Source organism: Triturus cristatus, chromosome 2_1, assembly GCF_964204655.1.
Source record: "Triturus cristatus chromosome 2_1, aTriCri1.1, whole genome shotgun sequence".
Lineage (NCBI taxonomy): Eukaryota > Metazoa > Chordata > Amphibia > Caudata > Salamandridae > Triturus > Triturus cristatus.
In genome coordinates, this window is record NC_140581.1 from 816,189,213 (window position 1) to 816,209,474 (window position 20,262).

Genomic DNA, 20,262 nt, shown 5'->3' on the forward strand with positions numbered 1-20,262 from the left:
GTGTGGAGGTGAGTCTTTTAGCTGCCACCGGGCGATCCTCCGGGTCAAGCACCGGATGTCCTGCCAGCGTTTCCTCACCTGGGCGAGGTGCCGACTGCGACCCTTCACAGATCTCACGGCCCTGACGGCCTGCTTCCATATCTCCCCCTTGGCGTAGGCAGTTACCTGTGAGGATGACAAAGTGAGACAACATCACTACACCTGCTCCATGTCACAGAGACACACATTTGAACATCTTTGATATGTTGAACAGGGCATAGTATGCTGGCAACAAATTGCACCTTTGTCATAGGGACATTAGCCTATGTGGAAGCCCCAATGCACTACATGGCATTGAAAGTACACAGGTGGCATGAGGGGTGCAACACACTCCATGATCATGTCAAACGCTGTGCATCACATGCAACACCAGGCTGATGGACAGCACCTCCAATCAGTCACATGCCCCAGGCCACTGACGCAACCTCAGCAGAGTACACAGACACACACAGGCACAGATCAATCACCTGCCATTGGCAACAGCGGATACAAACCTCACTCTGCACATGTGCCACTTGCCTGTGGGGTGTCACAGGTGTGGTGTTAGCTCAGCAAGTCAGACACTCTGCACGGCTTACTTCTCACATCAGATGGGTGGAGCTGTTGCCTCCTCCATGCAGCTGGGGTGCAACACTCCACATAGACACTCACCCATATGACAAGGAACATTCACACACATCAATGTCCAGGGGGCGTACACATCATTTGGACACTCTCACCACAGCTCCACTCAACTCACATACATCTGTGGGTACAGTCACCTGTCACACCGGAGGGGCATGGGAATCACCTCTGAACAATAGGACAGAAATTGGCATAAGGATTGGGCAGGCTGAATGTGCCATGCACTATGCAGTGAATGTCACAGTAAGCACAATGCAAGTGAGGAGTGCACACAGGAACTACATCATGCTCTGCATGGGAGACATAAGCCATTCCCCCCCTGGGACCCACGCTAAACAACATTGCATGTCTGTCACACCTGGACACAATGCCAGAAGTGACAGTCACAAAAAAGGTGCACAGTCAAAGCTAGTGGAGTCAGCACTCACCTGCTCCCCTGGTCTCCCATACAGGCCGGGGTACTGAGGGAGGATGACATCAAGCAATGCCTCATTCTCCTCATGGGTGAAAGGCTGGGCCCTCTCCACAGACCCTGACATGGTGCCAGAGGAATCACAAGCAGCAGCAGTGGTGTCGAGTGTAAGGTAGTGCAGGCAAGTGCCCTCTCATGGGTTCTGGCTGACTTATATCTTCCTTTGCTTGGCTGTTTCATTTACAGGAGTACAGAGTGATTGGTCAGTCTCATTTGCATCCTACGTTTCCTCCAATCCCTTTAAACATACCCCAGTGAGGGCCTTTGCATGGTTCAAAATTTGAGCATGATGTGAAGTCAACAACCACTTTGCAACATTGTATTTAGTTGCCAACTGCCTATTCCAGGCCATATGATTGAAAATTTGAACTAGAAAATTTGTATCCATGACAACCAGCATGCATTTAGGCCCTAATACTTGTCCCTCATGTGTCCCTATGTAATTTAGCTATCCACACACACAGGTACCTTGTGTTTCACACGTACTCCTACTGCACCAGTTGCACATTGTGTTTGACACGTACGTGTCCGACCAGTGTGTACACGTACGTGGACTACCAGTGTGTACACGTACGTGTACGAGCAGTGTGTACACGTACATGTACACACTGCTCGTACACGTTTGTGTACACACTGGTAGTCCACGTACGTGTACACACTGGTAGTCCACGTATGTGTACACACTGGTCGTACACGTACGTTTACACACTGGTCGTACACGTACGTGTACGACCAGTGTGTACACATTGGTGTACACACTGGTCGTACACGTACGTGTACAGACTGGTAGTCCACGTACGTGTACACACTGGTAGTCCACGTACGTGTACACACTGGTCGTACACGTACGTGGACTACCAGTGTGTACACGTACGTGGACTACCAGTGTGTACACGTACGTGGACTACCAGTGTGTAGATGTACGTGGACTACCAGTGTGTACACGTACGTGGACTACCAGTGTGTAGACGTACGTGGACTAACAGTGTGTAGACGTACGTGGACTACCAGTGTGTACACGTACGTGGACTACCAGTGTGTAGATGTACGTGGACTACCAGTGTGTACACGTATGTGGACTACCAGTGTGTAGACGTACGTGGACTAACAGTGTGTAGACATACGTGTATGACCAGTGTGTACACCAACGTGTACACACTGGTAGTCCACGTACGTGTACACACTGGTAGTCCACGTACGTGTACACACTGCTAGTATACGTACGTGTGTACGGTCCGTACACACACCCGTACTCCGGCGGGAACACCAATGTGATGATACGGACTGTTCACACGCCCTCAGAGCGTGTGTACGGTGCGTTTCACAGCTTACACAGGTGATAGCGGCGCACACAAATGGAATGGAGGTGTCAGACTCGTGCACGGCTGTACATCAAGTCATAGTCATTGCAGTCCTACATGTGCAGGACATAGGTGTGTCAGGCAGTGATGTGGCACATGTCTCCTCATGTTTTAGCACAATAGATGTGTGATGACCTGTGTACACATGTGATGTGTGATGGGGTAGTATGTGGCACACTTCCCCTTCCCACAATGCACATGTGTGCATGTAGTTCAAATGTGTCAAGCACTGCATCACTGGTATGGCACAGTCACCAACACCAGCAAATATCCCCTGATGCCAGGGTCAGGGACACTAACACCTGACATCTAAGTACCAGCGTGCCCCGATGTGACTATGTCCTGTGTGTGTCATGTGTTCCCATGAGCTTGCTGTTGTTGTTCCGTCAACTGCATCTGCTGTTGCTGCATCCAACATGTGTCTGTGTGTAGATGGGCATGGCACACATATACGCACACCATGCCACATGTGGATTCACACTTTACGTGTGTCTGGATGCTTCACAGATGATTTTATGACATGAGGACATATCTGCGCCGTATCCATGTCTGTGTTTTCGTTTTTCACGTGTACCCCTTCATCGCTATGTGTATGATCTGTACATTTCCAATGACATGTGACCTGTGCGTCTAGATTGCCGCCAGCAGTCTGTATGAGATGACATCCTTCAAATGCAGATATGTGAATGTATGTCACTCTTGTGATGTCTCTGGCTGTTCACTTACACTGGCCCACAGCTAGTTTTGGGCCATGTCATGTAGAACTTGACTATCAACGGGTGTAGCTGGCTTGTCGTAGGAGTATCACCTGGCTTGCATACGTGTCCTGGATGTATAGCACAGACCTGACTCTGTATTTAGCAGATGTGTAGTAGCAGTTGAGCATGTGCTCAGTTCATTGACATTGATGTTGTTAGGTACTCACTCTTCGTTATTCCTTCCAATTTTCTGCAGGGCACCGCCTCTCCCCCGACCAATGCCAGACTTGGGTGCCATGAGGGAACGTGACTGCATAAGACGTTACCGCTTCTCGCAACAGTTGATTGAGAACTTGACCCCAAAGCTTGAAGAACACCTCCAACCGCGACACAGGTATCCTACTGAGCTGACCCCCAAGATGAAGGTGATGGCAGCCCTACATTTTTTTGCCACCGGTACGTTTCAATTCACCATAGCTGATGTGGGTGGCATGTCACAGACCATGTTCAGCCGTGTCCTGCATGATTTTTTAGAAGCCATGTTGGAGCACCTGGATGAATTCATCCATTTTCCAACTCGTGAGCAGTTGACAGGTGTCAAGGGTGAGTTCTATGCCCTGGGAGGGATGCCCCATGTCATTGGGTCTATTGATGGGACACATGTGGCTTTGGTACCACCACAGGCACAGGAGGTCGCCTATCGCAACCGTAAACATTACCACTCTATAAATGCCCTTGTGGTGTGTCTTGCTAACAAGCTGATTTCCCATGTCTGTGCATGTTTTCCAGGGTCAGCACACGATGCCTACATCATGAGGCGTAGCAGGGTGCCAGAAATTATGCTGGGGATGCACAACGAACGAGCATGTCTTGTTGGTGGGTATACTCTGTTTGTCCTCTGTTTCGCGCTATTTTTGTATCTTACGGCATCTCCTGACCCACTTCTTTACATGATGTTTCCATGTAGGGAACTCTGGCTATCCCAACATGCCATGGCTGATGACGCCCCTCCGCAATCCCAGAACAGCTGCAGATCACTGTTACAACAACGCACATGGGCAGACCAGGCGAGTGATTGAGAGGATGTTTGGCCTCCTGAAGAGCAGATTCCGGTGCCTTCACAAGACAGGCGGGTCCCTCCCATATGCACCGGTGAAGGCCTGCAAGATCTTCCTCGTGTGCTGCATGCTGCACAACATGGCAGTGGAGAAGGCTGTGCCACTCATCCTGGATCCGGATGAGCAGGAACATCCACCCGTGAAGGATGAAGGGCTTGGTCACGAGGCAAGTGACGATGAAGAGGAGGAGGAGGACGACATCTGGAGTCAGCTCATACGCAACTTCTTCTCATAATGGTGAGTCCATGGGTCTGAGTGTGCACGCCTGGAGCCTTGTGTGGCATGTGTTGCAATGTGTGTGTCCAGCTGACTGTATGCTAAGTGACTTAGATGTGTGTTCAGATGTGTCACTCGAGTGATGATGTCCTTCCACACATTTTAGCTTAGACACTCAATTGTAATATAGCATGGTGGCAGACTTATTCCTGTAGAGTAAATGAGCATGCATGCAGATGCCAATCTCTTCCCTGACTTCTTGTGTGTCTGTCATCCCCAGGTAGTTTTGCATGCTGTCTGCTCGTGTCATCGTTGGGCTCCCGCTATTCCTCATGAGTATTGCAACGTGTGCTGAATCAGCGTCCCATGCACGGACATGGGGAAAAGTCTATTTGGTAAAGGATTACTGCATGGCATTTTGGTGTTGGTAGTTTTTTTTGTAATGTGTGGGCACTGCTCCTGTGCATGTTGTGTTACTATACATACATGTCGACTCACCATGGGGCACATGACATGTTGCATGACTCCGATGTATTGATTGTCACCCTTTGTAGCAGTCATCTGTGATGGGACTGTGGATTCTGATGAAGGCATCAATGTGTGTACAACTTTCCTCTGAAACATACGGGATGCTACGGGTGGACATAGTGTGGGACAGCCCCATTAGAGGATAAATGGGGAATTGAAGCCCCTCGATGTGCAGCAGGGGGTGTTTGGCTCACACACTTCACTTGTGTGCCAGTTCAATGGATTTGCAGCATCTTTGTTGTGAAGGGGGTGTCCAGTGTAGGTCCCACATGTTCTGCAAAATGACCTGTGAGTCTGTTCATATTGATGCATTTCCCTAGGTGTGAACCTGAGTAATAAAGGTGCACCTCACCCTCCAAGGTGCCTCATATCTGTCAATGCTGGTCTCTTGCCACTTTGCATGCGGCATCTCTGGCATAGTTGTCAAAGATTGGGCATATGAGTCTTTGTGTTGTTTAGCAACATGCATGCAGTTCCTCAGGGATTAGAATATCCATTGTGCATGATGTCCATGGTTGTGTATGTATTTGGGCATGTTGGTTGCCACAACAGACCGTCAACACCTGCTGAGGGTGTGTATCCTGTGCGCAGCTCATCCTTCAGTTTAATGATCCGGTGTCAGTCATCTTTGGGGATTGTGCATCCATTGTCTCAGGGTGTGCCATGGGAAACCGGACACTCCTCCTTTACATACGCCTGTTGCAGTAGTCCTTTCTGACATCCTTGTCTTTGTGTGCAACTAGTGGCACAGTTTCCAGGTCATGCCGCCTGCTGCTTCAGCCCCTGCAGCGAGGGCACAGAGAGTTTACAGATTCGGCAACACACACACCTCAAAGATGCTCCTCCCTTCCTCCCTCCACCCATTCATTTGTCTGGCATCAGCTTGTCTGTGCCACTGTTGCGCCCACGCGGTGCCAAAGGCTGGACCGTCAGCACATGCAACGTGCACATTACACGAACCTCATGTCCTTACATGACCCACATCACACTATAGTCTGATGTTGCAGCCACCCTCCAAGCATTGTCCATCCAAGGAGCTACCGCCTGCTCTCAGGCATACCCTAGGCGCACACACGACACCTTTGCTTGATGATTTTGCAACTCCAACTGCCTACACAGCGCTGCCCCGCCTTCCAGGCCCTGTCACACTAACCAGGTAATGTCCCTCCTACTCCCCAAAGGCTCCGTACACCAGCAAGGCCATGGGAGTGGGACTCAAGCCTTCAGCATGTAGTATAGTGGCATAATCTGGCACATGGCCCAGGGATCATCTCTCAGCGTGTCAATCCTCAATGTGTCCAGGTCCCCCTCACCGGCATCACATGCACACAGCACCTCTTCATCAGCTCTTATGCCATTGACAGCCAGGTGCTCCTCACCCTCACCAAAGACACAGCCATTGGCAGTTCCAACATTCAAGAAGGCATGAGATCCATTGATGGATGGCTGAACATCAGCCACCTGAGGCTGAACTTGTACAGGACTGAGGTAGTCATCTGTGGATTGTCCCCTTACAGGTGGGTCAACTGCTTGTGTCCCACCCGCAAGAGCCCTGCACAAGCAACCAATGGCCACACACACAAGATGGTGTGCATCATGGAATTGTCACTCACATTTGCCATGCTAATCACCAGCAACTGTACCTCAGGGTGCAACACCCTCTGCATGATGCACATGATCCACAGATAGATCCACTCCAGGGAAAGACAGACCATGCCCCAGGAGCACAACACCAGCCGTGTCAACTACTGCCCCGCCCTCTACGGAGCAAGTACATTCCAACACCCGGGAAACCAGTCCACATCCAGGATGCATGTGCACACCTCAGCTTCAACATCCTGCACCCCAGCCACATCACTGTCCACCAAAGATAGCTGCAATGTATCACTGTGTGCTGCAGGATGACCTTCAGACTCCTCACCCACACTCAGGAGGCAGGACACAACCCCAGACCCCACAACAACCTTGGCCGTCTGTCATCCGAGATCCCGTTGTGCCAACTCCGTGCATCCAACCTTGCCCTGGCCACCATTCTTCACATCCACCATACTCCAGCATGCTGGACATAGTTCTCCCACCTGGCAAGACATACCTACTACTCCCTCCCCGGCAACATCCACATGAGCCATGACCTCTACGCCTTCAGGATACTCTTCCCAATTGGTCTGTCCGCACAGTAATGCATGCCCCCCCCTCAGCATCTTGAGGCCATCACGGGTGAGTATTGTGCTCCATGTCTGTATAGTATGATACATTGTGACCCATGTGTGTCCTGTCCCAGACTCAGATTCCAGGGTATGGATGGCTGGAGTTAGTTCAACACTCATGCATAGTTTGACATTTCCCCACACGTAGGTTGTGTACTCATGCAAAATGAATGCAACATGTAATTGTAGAAAAAGAGATTTATTCTCGGTGGGGGGCCTGTTTAGTGTGGACAAATAGGTGCTATACAGTGTGCATGGAATCCAAAGTTCACAGGGGGAGATCGCATCCTTGTCAGTTGGAGTCATCAGAGTCCAGACCACAGTGTTGGTCATCATTGGTCAGACTGTGACCAGCAAGTCCATGTGGCAGAGAATGTCATTGTATGAGGTGCTGCTGTTGCGCCACAGGGCCAGGTGCCAGGCCGGGTGACCTGGGAGATGTGGATGGTCCGCTGCCTCTCACGGTCTTTTCCGTGGACGACCCACCTTCCTTGCGGGACCCTCAGATGCAGGCCTTGACGATGCTTGGGACGCTCCGTCGGATGAATCCTCCTCCTCCTCCCTCCCTGTGGCTGGTGCTGGTCTTCGCCTGGTGGCACAGAGAGGGATGCCCATGTTGTCGGCGATCCGACGGAGTGAACAGCTTATGTCCATTTGCACCGCCAGGAGCTCAGCCAGTCTTGCCTCCATCCGTCCTTGGTGTTGTTGTTGACTGGCGTGTTGCTCGGCCTGCTGGTTCTTTATCTCGTTGAGGGTCCCCACTACCGGGCTGATCCCCCTGGTGTCACGCCGGTATGTCTACAAGATGTGGCGTATGTGTGACATACCGGTTCCCTCAGCTGGCTGGTCAGGTTCGCGCCTCCGCCTGCCTCCACTCCCACCACCCCTGCCCACACGAGCCTGGCCTGCCGTTGTGGGCACATCGGGTCTACCGGACCCCTGAGGGGTGGCATTTGCAGGGTTGTCTGCCTCCTCCTGGGTGGCCGGAGAACCTTGTCCCTCCAGGTCAGACTGGTTCAGTTGTTCTGTGTGGGCAGGGCTCCTGGGTGTCTTCTGGGATGTGGCAAGAATGGGGGTGGTGGTTGGCACAGATGTACCTGACGCAGGTGCTGCAGGGGCTGGGGCACCAGAGGGTCCAGGTTCGTTGGGGTCATCCACAGAGTGCTGAGAGTCGTCACTGCCGGTGGGATCACCTTCCTGCCGAGCCTGGGCCTGTGATTGTTCCCCCCCATTGTTGGGGGGAGATCCATGACGTTGCCCTGTGTGTGAGAGAGACAATGTCAATGCTGTTTCATGCGACATCCATTTTTCATACATGTTCAGGTTGCCACAGTTACTCCAGGTAGTTGTATGTGCCTAGCATTCACATCAATGTTCACTTGTGGATGGGTATGTTGCAGGGGACTGATTGAAAGGTTATCCAGGGTCTTTGACATGTCGCATTTGGGCATGGATGCTTTTTTGGCTGAGGCTTGATCTTGTTGTGTCACATGTCCATTGTGAGAGTGTGTGACTCCCTTGTCTGCCCCGGGGGTGTGTGCTTGTGTGAGGGGTGAGTGATCATCACTCAGCCTGACGCTGTTCAACATCCACATGGCCCCCCTCACACAAGTGGCCCGCCACCACAACCTCTAAGACATCGCCTATGCCGACGATACCCAGCGCATCCTCTCCCTCACCAAGGACCCTCACACCGCCAAGACAACATCCACGAGGGTCTGCGGGCCATAGATGACTGGATGCGAGTGGCCATCTGACAATGAACTCGGACAAGACGGAGGTCCTCATCCTGGGACCCACACCCTCAGCCTGGGACCACTCCTGGTGCCCAATTGCTCTGGGGATATCACCGACACCCACCAAACACGCACGCAATCTAGGATTGATCCTCGCATCCTCCCTCTCCATGTCCAAGTAGGTCAACGGCGTCTCCTCCTCCTGCTACGACACCCTACGCATGCTCCGCTGGATCTACTGGTGGATCCCGACTTAAACAAGTAGAACAGTGACACAGGCCCTCGTCAGCAGCTGACTGGACTACGCCACTGCACTCTACGCAGGACTCCCATCCTCACACCAACGGCGGATACTACGCTTCTGCAACGCCTCGGCACAAGTGATCGTCAACACCCCCCGCCACAGCCACATCACCCCCCTCCTGAGAGACCTGCACTGGGTCCACATCGACAAGAGGATCACCTGTAGGCTCCTCAGCCACGCACACAAGGCACTCCACACCACTGGACAAGCCTACCTGCACATCAGACTCAGCTTCTACACCCGCAAGCTCCGCTCTGGCATCCTCGCCCTCGCAGCTGTCCTCCGCATCCAACGTACGCCCGCCTGCAGCAGATCCTTCTCCTACCTTGCCGCCAGGAGCTTGAACACCCTCCCAACCCACCTACGACTGACCCAAGACCTACTTGCCTTCTGATGTCTCCTCAAGACCTGTCTCTTCGAGCAGTATTGGAACCCCCCCCCCTCAGCACCTTGAGACCCTCACAGGTAAGTAGCGCGCCTTACAAGTACCCAGATCGATTGTTGATTGATTGACGGTGCCTGCTGGTGGGTGTAGTGTGATTTGGCAGTTGGTCTCCCAGGTGATGTATCTGTCCCCCCATGGCGCATGCTGCCATGTCAGTGAGTGTGAGTTCCTGTCCTAGATATCTGAGCTGGTTGTGTTTGTGTTAGATTTTGCAGTTGTCACAGGAGGGCCTTGTGCTGCCTACAGCAGGGCCAAGTGTCAGCTACCTTGTCAGTACTTTGCCAGTCCCTGTGCATTGCGCATGGTGCACGGGTATGTACCTGGGCCATATGGGCTGAGGGCATTGGTGTCTGTTTCAGAGTTGTACAATATGTTTAGTGAGCCCCACCCTCCCAGCATCCCGGACATCCTGTCTTGGGTTTGTGGTTTGTGTAGGCTGGGACATGGCATGGTCTTGCTTTGTAAATGGGGCATACTCATGTTAGTGGCCTGAGCGTTGTTTAGAGTGTGGTTGTGTCAGGTGAGGGCTTGGGGGTAGGTGAGTGCATTTGTTGAAGTTGGGGTGTGGATGCCATTCCCCCCATGTTACGTGAGTTGTTTGTGTACTCACCAGGCTCTCGGACTCCTTCGACTCCGTGTACTCCCACCGGCGGAAGCAGGGCCATCACCTTCTCCTCCCAGGGATGGTAATGTACTGGTCTGCGGGGCAGCCCACCGCCTGTGATGTTACTCTGGGCGTATTCCTCGTTCATTTTGCGCTTGACTGCCTTGCGCAGATCGTACCACCTGGCTTGACATTCATTCCTGGTCCTTCTGACGGGTGCAACAGCATTCACCCGATCGACGATCCTCTGCCACAGGCTAGTTTTTTGGGCTATGCTAGTCTGTCTGACCAATGTTCCAAACAGCTGTGGCTCGACTCTGATGATTTCGTTGACAAGGATGTCCAGCTCCTCCATTGTGAACTATGGATTCTTGTCTGTGGGCATGGTGTGGGGTGTGGGTGTGGATGGTTGTGGGTGTGTGGGTGTGAATGTGTAGGTGTATGTGTATGTGTGAAGGAGGTTGTGTGAAGGTGTGTGAGTTAAGGTGTATAGGTGCAGTTGTTTGTGTGTGATGTCTGTCAGCAGTGGGTCTGTTGCAAAGGCTCATGGTTTGTGTTTGTGGGCCCTTTTTATTGGTCGATTTGTGGGTGTGGCTGTGTTTGAACTTTTGGTGGGTGTGTTATAAGAGGTGGTTTGGGCCTCTGTTTGACTGTTTGGATGTGCCAGGTCATTCTTTTAGTTGTTTTTTGTCCTGAAGACGTGTTTTGTGGTGTTGTGCGTGTCAAATTGACGGTCCTTGTGCTGTTTTACAGTGTCCTGGTTCAGTACGAGTCTTTTTCGCGTAGGTAAGGTGCGTCCATGGCTATGTTGTTGTACAGTGTTCACATGTGCAATGGTGTTGTACGACTCGTACATACGTGATGCTGGGGTACGGTGTTGGGGTACGGTGCATCCAAGTACGGGGCTGGGGTGGGGGTACGGGGCGTACATACTCGGGTGCTGTGGTGGGGGTACGGCGCTTACATACACGTGTGCTGGGGTACGGCGCATACATGGGGGGATGCTGGGGTACGGTGTTGGGGTACGGTGCATCCGAGTACACGGCTGGGGTGGGGTGTACGGCACTTACATATGCGTGTGCTGGGGTGGGGGGGTACGGCGTGACCATACGCGGGTGCTGGGGTATGGCACATACATGCGCGGGTGCTGGGGTGGGGGGTACGGCACGTACTCTGCGGGTGCTGGGGTGGGGGGGTATGGCACATACATACGCGGGTGCTGGGGTGGGGGGTACGGCACGAACATGCGTGGGTGCTGGGGTGGGGGGGTACAACCCGTACATATGCGGGTGCTGGGGTACGGCGCGTACAGGTGCGGGTGTTGGGGTACGGTGCATCCGAGTACGCGGCTGGGGTGGGGGGTACGGCACTTACATATGCGTGTGCTGGGGTGGGGGGTACGGCATGACCATACGCGGGTGCTGGTGTACGGCGCGTACATGCGCAGGTGGAGTGGGGTGTCCGTACGACTTGTACCCCGGGCCCAAGTGTACCGGGGTAGTGGTCGTACAAAGTTTGCTCCGTACAGGACGTTTTCCATACGCCTGTACGGATCGGACTTGTGCGCTCGGACTTCAGTTTTACGACTCGTACGTAAATCTGTCCGGGGACGTCTCGTAGACTTTTCCCGAGGCAATTCGTATGTAATTTAACGGTACGAATCGTACTTCGCCGTTTCTACGGGACTTGTACGACTCATACGTAAAAAAATACGGATACGAGTCGTACGGGAAATATGTTTACCGGATCGGAATCGGCACCATAATGTAAAAATAAAGTAAACATACATATATATAAAAATTAATATATATATTTACTTAATAATATTGTTAAATAATTATTTTCATAAATGATAAATTGTCAGAAACATATTAAAAATTATAAATACATATATATACACATACACCAATAACATAAAAATAAAAACAAAATATATATATAATAAATTACAATATTAAAATGTTGGATAGCAGAGGGAATAAAATTACTATTCCCACTCCAACGAGTGCAACAGTAGGGAAAGTGTTGGATAGCGAAGGGATAAAAATTACTTTTCCTACTCAAGAGAGTGCAAGAGTAGGGAAAGTGTTGGATAGTGGAGGGGAATAATTTACTATTCCCACTCCAGTGAGTGCAACAGTAGGGAAAGTATTGGATAGCTGAGGTGTAAAAATTACTATTCCCACTCCAGAAAATACAACAGTAGGAAAAGTGTCAGACGGCGTAGGGATAACAATTACTAGTCCCACTCCAGTGAGTGTAACAGTAGGGAAAGTGTTGGATAGCGTAGGGGTAAAAATTACTATTCCCACACCAGTGAGTGCAACAGTAGGCAAAGTGTTAGATAGCAGAGTGTTAAAATTAATATTTCCCAAAAATTAAAATAAACATTTTTGTTTTAAATAGCAACTACAATACAAAAATTGCTAATTACACAACAATAAAAACCATATAAAAGTATTCCAAGAGACAGAAAAATAATTTAATGTTAAAAAATACTAAAAATTAACTACAAACATTAATTTATAATAGTTTAAAAACAACATTTTACAAACAAATAACTATCTTTAAAAGAAATTATTATAATCAAAAAATATTTATTAATGATTTTTAAATAAATTACTTCACACCATATAAACACACACACAACTCCTACAGATTTGACACAATTAACATATTTAACAATTCATTATTTATAATTTACAAACAATTAATAATTATTTATTAATAAATAAATTACCACAAACAACACTAGTAAATGGAAATATAAAATTAATACTAATAAATAAAAAATATTTATTACTTTATTTTAATTAAATTCTCTACCAGCCTATTCTCCTATAAACCTACAACCCACTTCTTAAAAAAATGACACTATTAACATAATTATCAATTAAATAATTATTAAAAACATAATAACCAATTAATAATTAATAAATAATTAATTAATGCTAATAAATAAAATTACTAATTACTTTATTGTAATTAAATTACTTCCCACCCTAGTCTCCTATAAACCCAAAACCCGCTCCTAAAAAAAATAACACAATTAATATAATTATCAATTAAGCAATTAATAAAAGTTTATAACCAATTAATAATTATTTAATGATAAATTAATTATAAATACTAAAACATAAAAATTACTAATTACTCTATATAATTAAATTACTTCCCAACCTATTCTCCTATATACCCACAACCCGCTCCAAACAAAATAACACATTTAATATAATTATCAATTAATTAATTAATAAAAATTAATAACAAAATAATAATTAATTGATAATAAACTAATTGTAAATAGTAATAATTAAAAATTAATAATTACTTAATGATAATAAAATGAATTCCCACCCTATTCCCCTATAAACCCACAACCCGCTACAGAACTAAAGAACAAGTTACTTACCTTCGGTAACGATGTATCTGTAAGAAACATTAGTTAGTTAGATTCCTCACCTTATAATATCCCCAGGCGTCAGGCTGGATCCGAAAGATTTTTGTAGCAATACCCCTTGCACGTCGCTAGGCGTCGTCTGCGGCTCCGCGTCCGCCCTTGGCGTCGTGCGCCGGAATGACGTCGTCGGAGTACTTAGACGCCGCCCTCGCGCGCTGACGTCAGTTCTTGTACATAGCTTTCCGCGCCAGGGACGCTGAGCCATGCAAGAGACCGACACTGGTGCCAAATTATCTAGGGCCCTGAAAGGGAGAACCTTAACCCTAGATGTCGGTTCGCAGAACGGGGAGGCTGGGTGAGTCGGTGAGGAATCTAACTAACTAATGTTTCTTACAGATACATCGTTACCGAAGGTAAGTAACTTGTTCATCTGAAAGAAACACGTTAGTTAGATTCCTCACCTTAGAATATATACCCCAGCAATACCAACCCCGGTGGTGGGTCTGCAAACCAAGATCACACCAGAAAGTCCTGGAGAACAGAACGGCCAAAGTGGCCATCCCTCCGGATTTGGCTGTCCAGGCAGTAATGGCTCGCAAACGTGTGCAGCGAAGCAACGTCGCCGCCTGACAGATGTCTTGCAAGGGGACTCCCCGTCCCAGTGCAGTCGTGGCCGCCGTGGCCCGAGTAGAATGGGCCCGTAGCCCAACAGGAGGAACCTTTTTCACCAAAGAATAGCAGGTCTTAATACACAACACGACCCACCAAGAGATGGTCCGCTTGTGTACAGCTTTACCCTTCTTAGCCCCTACGTATCCAACAAAAAGTTGGTCGTCCACCCGGAACTGTCTTGTGCGGTCCAAATAAAAGGATAGCGCACGTTTTGGGTCCAGACGGTGGAGCCTCTCTTCATCTTTGGAAGGATGCGGAGGCCGAAAGAAGGTGGGCAGCGTGACAGATTGCCCGATGTGAAAGGGAGTCACGACTTTAGGCAGGAAAGAAGGATGTGTCCGGAGGACAACTTTGTACGGATGAACTGAAAGGAAGGGAGGCTTAAATGACAAAGCCTGGAGCTCACTCACCCACCTAGCGGAGGTGATTGCTACCAAGAAAGCAGTTTTCAAAGTCAAAAGACGGATGGGACAGTTATGAAGGGGCTCAAAGAGAGCGCACATCAGAAAAGTGAGAACAAGGTTCAAGTGTCACTGAGGCATTACGAAAGGAACAGGAGGGTACATATGAGTAATGCCCTTGAGAAAGCGTGAAACAACAGGGGACTTGAAAAGAGAAGTCTGATCAGGAAGCCGTAAGGCAGAGATAGCAGCATGATAACCTTTCAAGGTGCCCAGAGCAGAGCCCTGCTGGTCCAAAGAAAGAAGAAAGAGGAGAACCTCAGAAAGAGGGGCAGAAAGGGGATCCACAGCCTTTGCTGTGCACCATGCCACAAATTTGTTCCACCGGCAGGCGTATACCGTCTTTGTGGAGGGACGCCTGGCTGCCACAATGACATCACAGACTTCAGGAGGCAAGTCAAATGGCATCAACTGCCGCCGCTCAATCTCCACGCATGTAGGTGGAGGCTGGACAGGTTCGGATGGAGGACCGTCCCCTGCTGCTGCGACTGAAGATCCTCCTGAAGAGGCAGTCGTAGCGGGGGATCGATAGACATACTGAGTAGCTCGGGAATCCAGTACCTTCGTGCCCAATCCGGAGCCACCAAGATGACTTGGGCCCGGTCGTGCCTGATCTTCTTCAGCACTCTGGGCAGAAGTGGTATAGGCGGAAAGGCGTACAACAGACCGCAACTCCACTCGCGACGAAAAGCGTCTCCGAGCGAGTGCCGCCTTGGAAACTGCAACGCGCAGAACTGCTGACATTGCGCGTTCTCTTCAGTGGCGAATAGATCTAACCAAGGTTCTCCCCACTGCAGAAAGAGACCTTGCGCCACGTCCGAGTTCAGGCGCCATTCGTGATCCATCATGCACAGGCAGCTGAGTTCGTCCGCTCTGGCGTTCAGAGAGCCCGCCAGATGTTGAACCACTAGGGTGATGCCCTGGTGTTCCAGCCATGTCCAGAGGCACAGGGCCTCCTGACAAAGGGTCCACTACCCCACCCCGCCCTGTTTGTTGCAATACCACATGGCGGTGGTGTTGTCTGTGAACACCTGCACGACACTTTCCCTGGACAGAGGGAAGGAAGGCTTTCAGTGCAAGTCGGATCGCCCTCAGCTCCAAAAGATTGATATGGAGCCGAGTCTCCGCCGGAGACCATAGTCCTCTGATCTCCGCCTCTCCCATATGGCCCCCCCATCCCAGGAGGGACGCATCCGTCACTACCACGTACTCCGGTTGGGGAAGGGAGAGGGATCTGCCGCTGACCCAATCGCGATTCGTGAGCCACCACTGCAGCTGTTTCGCAGTGCCCTCCGAGATCAAGATGTGGTCGGACAGGTTGCCTCGATGCTGGGCCCACTGAAACTTCAGGTCCCACTGCAGAGCCCGCATCCGCCATCTGGCGTGAGGTACTAACAGGATGCAGGAGGCCATCAGCCCCAGAAGCCGCAGCACCAACCTGACCGAAATCCAGGACAGAGGCCGGAAGATGGGAATCAGGGCTCGAATGTCCAGGACCCGCTGTTCCGGCAGATAGACCCGGAACTGCGCCGAACCGAGAACCGCCCCTATGAAAAGGAGCTTTTGGGAGGGACTCAGGTGCGACTTCGGCACATTGATGGAGAACCCCAGCGAATGCAGGAGGTCTGCCGTAGTCTGGAGGTGGGAGACGACCTGCTTGGGCGAGCCCGCCTTCAACAGCCAGTCATCGAGATAGGGGACCCCTGATCTGCGCAGATGAGCTGCGACCACCGCCATCACTTTCGTGAACACCGAGGGGCACTGGTGAGGCCGAAGGGGAGCACGGTGAACTGAAAGTGCTCCTGACCCACCGTGAACCGCGGTGGGCCGGCAGGACGGGAATGTGGAAATAAGCGTCCTGCAAGTCCAACGCTACCATCCAGTCTCCAGGGTCTAGGGCAGCAAGAACCTGAGCAAAAGTGAGCATCTTGAACCGTTCCTTCCGGAGGAAGGCATTCACGCTTCTGAGATCCAAGATCGGGCGTAGGCCCCCTTTGCCCTTCTTGGGAACCAGAAAGTAGTGGGAATAGCAACCATGACCTACTTCTGGACCAGGAACGCGCTCAACGGCCTCTTTGGCCAAGAGGGCCGAAACCTCCTCCCGGAGAAGATGCAAATGATCCCCCGACATACGGTGGTTCTGCGGTGGCATGGTTGGAGGGGTCGTCTCGAAGGGGAGGGAGTAGCCCCTTCGGACGATTTGCAGCACCCACCTGTCCGAAGTGATGGAGCGCCAGTGGAGCAGGTGATGGCGAACTCTTCCCCCCACTGGCGTTGAATGGGCCTGAAAGCTCGGACTAGGAGGGCTTTGAGGCGGATGCTGCCGGGGTGGATGTGGACTGACCGGCACGTTGTCCTCCAGAACCGCCTCGGCGGAAACCATGTCCGCGACCGCGTGCAGGTTGGTTCTGTGGCCTGTGGCTGGGCGGACGTGAGGAGGCACCCCTTCCTTGGCCACGAAAGGGGCAAAAAACTGAAGTTAGCGGCGGCGGGCCGAAAGACCCAAGGACTTGGCCGTGGCCCGGGAGTCCTTGAACCGGGCCAGCGCACTGTCCACCTTCTCGCCAAAAAGGCGAGTGCCATCGAAGGGCATGTCCATGAGGGAGCTTTGGACATCCCCTGAAAACGACGTGGAACTCAGCCAGGCGTGACGCCGAAGTGCCACCGTGGTGGAAATCACCCGACCCAGCGAGTCCGTGGTGTCTAGTCCACATCTAATGGCGTGCCGTGCTGAATCTCGCCCGTTAGCAAGTGCTTGGGTGAGCCGCTCCCCGGCCTCCTCCGGGCACAAGGGCAGCACGTCCTCCACCATATCCCACAGCGAGTGGGAATAACGGTCCAAAAGGCAAGCGGTATTTAAAGACCGCAGTCCCAAACTCAGGTACGAGAACAGTTTCTTGCCAAACTGCTCCAACCTCTTGGATTCCCTATCCGGAGGAGCGGACGGGAAGGAGGATTGGGAGGTTGAGGCCTGGATAACCAGGCTCTCGGGTGGGGTGGTGGGAGAGGAATGTGGGGTCGCCTGGAGCAGGGCGGTGGCGCCGGGCAACGTTCCTGTCCACAGGAGGGACTGTGGAGGGCTTTGACCAAGTGCCCTGGAGAACGTCAATGAGGGCCTCATTAAACTGCAGCAGAGGCTCAGTGGAGCTTGCTGTCGGTTGAAGGACCTCGGTGAGGACGTTAGTCCTCACAGCCACAGCAGGCAACTCGAGCCCTAGGGCTTCGGCCGCCTTGCGCAGCACCACAGAAAAGACTGCACCTTCCTCCGAGGCCACAGTCGGCGGAGAGATGAATCCAGCGTCAGGAGAGGTATCCAAACCGCTGGCGTCCCCCAATTCCTCTGCCCAGTCCTGAGACAATTGGGCCTGTTCGGCCAGAGGGTCCTGAGACCCCTCCCAGTCGCCCTCATCATCCCATTCCTGGTAGACAGGAGGAATGATCGGAGCCAGACGGTGGATGAAGCGGTCACCCATCGGCGCCAGTAACGGCGTCGGACGGCGCCGTACCGGTGCCGGGTCTAGAATAGGGCTAAACTGAGGCTCGACACGTGCGGGGACGGCATCGGGGACGGAACCAGTGTCGGCGCCGGTGGAGGAGGCGTTGTGAGGTCGACCGGCACCGGCAGAGATCAAGGCCTGGATCCCTCGGGGACCTGCGGTGTCGGGGCCGGAGCTGCCGGCATGCGAGGTCGCCCAGTCAACCCTGCAGGGCCCGAAGGCGCGCCGGCAGGCGTCGACGGCGGAGCCAGAGTCCTCATGGCCGAGAGGAAGGCACTGACCTCTGCCGGAGTCGCGTCAGTCCCAGGGACCGGAGGGTATGGGGATGAGCGTGGCTCCTGCAGCTCCGACGGAGCCGCGGGGGTGGAACCACCCGGACCCTCGGCTGGGTCGCGCGACCGGCGAGGGGAGTCCGAAGAGCGAGGACGCCGCTTGGACTTCTTAGAATGTTTGGAGTGACGGGACTTACCCGAAGATCCCGACGAGCGATGTTGATGGCTGCGGCTCCGCGAACGGTCCTTTGACCGGGACCGAGAGCGACGCGGAGCCGAGTGTCGAAGCTCGAGTAGCTTACGGGACCGCTCCCGCCTAGCCTTCGACGTCAAGGCATGACAGTCGGGGCACGACTCCGCGTCATGGTCGGCCCCCAGGCAGTACAGGCACCGGCGATGGTGATCCGTTACCGACATCAGTCGGTGACAGGCGTCACAATGCTTGAATCCAGGCATCCTACCGGCACCAGATGTCGAGTCGAGTAACCAAAAGAGGTCAAAAAGTTAGTCAAAAAGTGACTAGGGGTAAGCTCTTCCCGGATCGGCGCTTACTGGCGCGGAAAAAAGAACTGACGTCAGCGCGCGAGGGCGGCGTCTAAGTACTCCGACAACGTCATTTCGGCGCACGACGCCAACGACGGACGCGGAGCCACAGACGACGCCTAGCGACGCGCAAGCGGTTTTCCTACAAAAATCTTTCCGGATCCAGCCTGACGCCTGGGGATATTCTGAGGTGAGGAATCTAACTAACGTGTTTCTTTCAGATATACTCAAATATCAATTAACATAAAATGTATTAATTACTGCTAAAAATGTAACACACAGATTAAAAAAGCTATCCTTACACAAAAAAATTACATCACATACTTTTAACACATACTAAAATACAGATCACTAATATAAACATCGATATTATTAACAACAATATTTTTACAAACAATATTACTGTCTCCGATATTTAAAAAAATGATATTTCTAACCTTACTTTCGATATTCTGTACCACCATATACTTGCAGTCGATATTCTTGTACCGCGATATTTAAAACTCGATATTATGGTACTTAGAAAAAAACAACTCGATATTCTGTCTGTGTACCCATTGCCTCGCCATCCTCCTCCTTGCTATACATCATTGCAACAAGGACTGATCCGGAACATTTTGCACAACTCTACCTACATGCATGACTCGAGGATTCCGAAGATATCGCTATACTAATAGTGAAAGGCCAAAAACTGTAAGAACATCGTCTTTTAACTTATTACAACAACCTCGTAAAGTCAATACTTCAACATGCCTGACTCAAGACAGGCAATCTCCCTCTACTTGCGACTGCCTTCTTGTCTGGCTGAGGTGCTCCCCACCTTCCCACACCGCCGCCTGGGGACCCGAGGGGATCGTGATCCTTCTCGATCTGCCTAGCTGGGTCTGGAGCGCCTCCACTGATCCGAGGTGGCGACTGGAGAGTCTTCCTGGCATCACATCTCGTCCTGGCCGGTCCAACTACAGGCCGCTGAGCGGGACTCATTCCCTAGGCATCCTCGTGCCTATCAGCTGACGGTGCTGGCCGCCCCATCGGGTTGAGCCCATAAGGATGTGTTTTACAGGC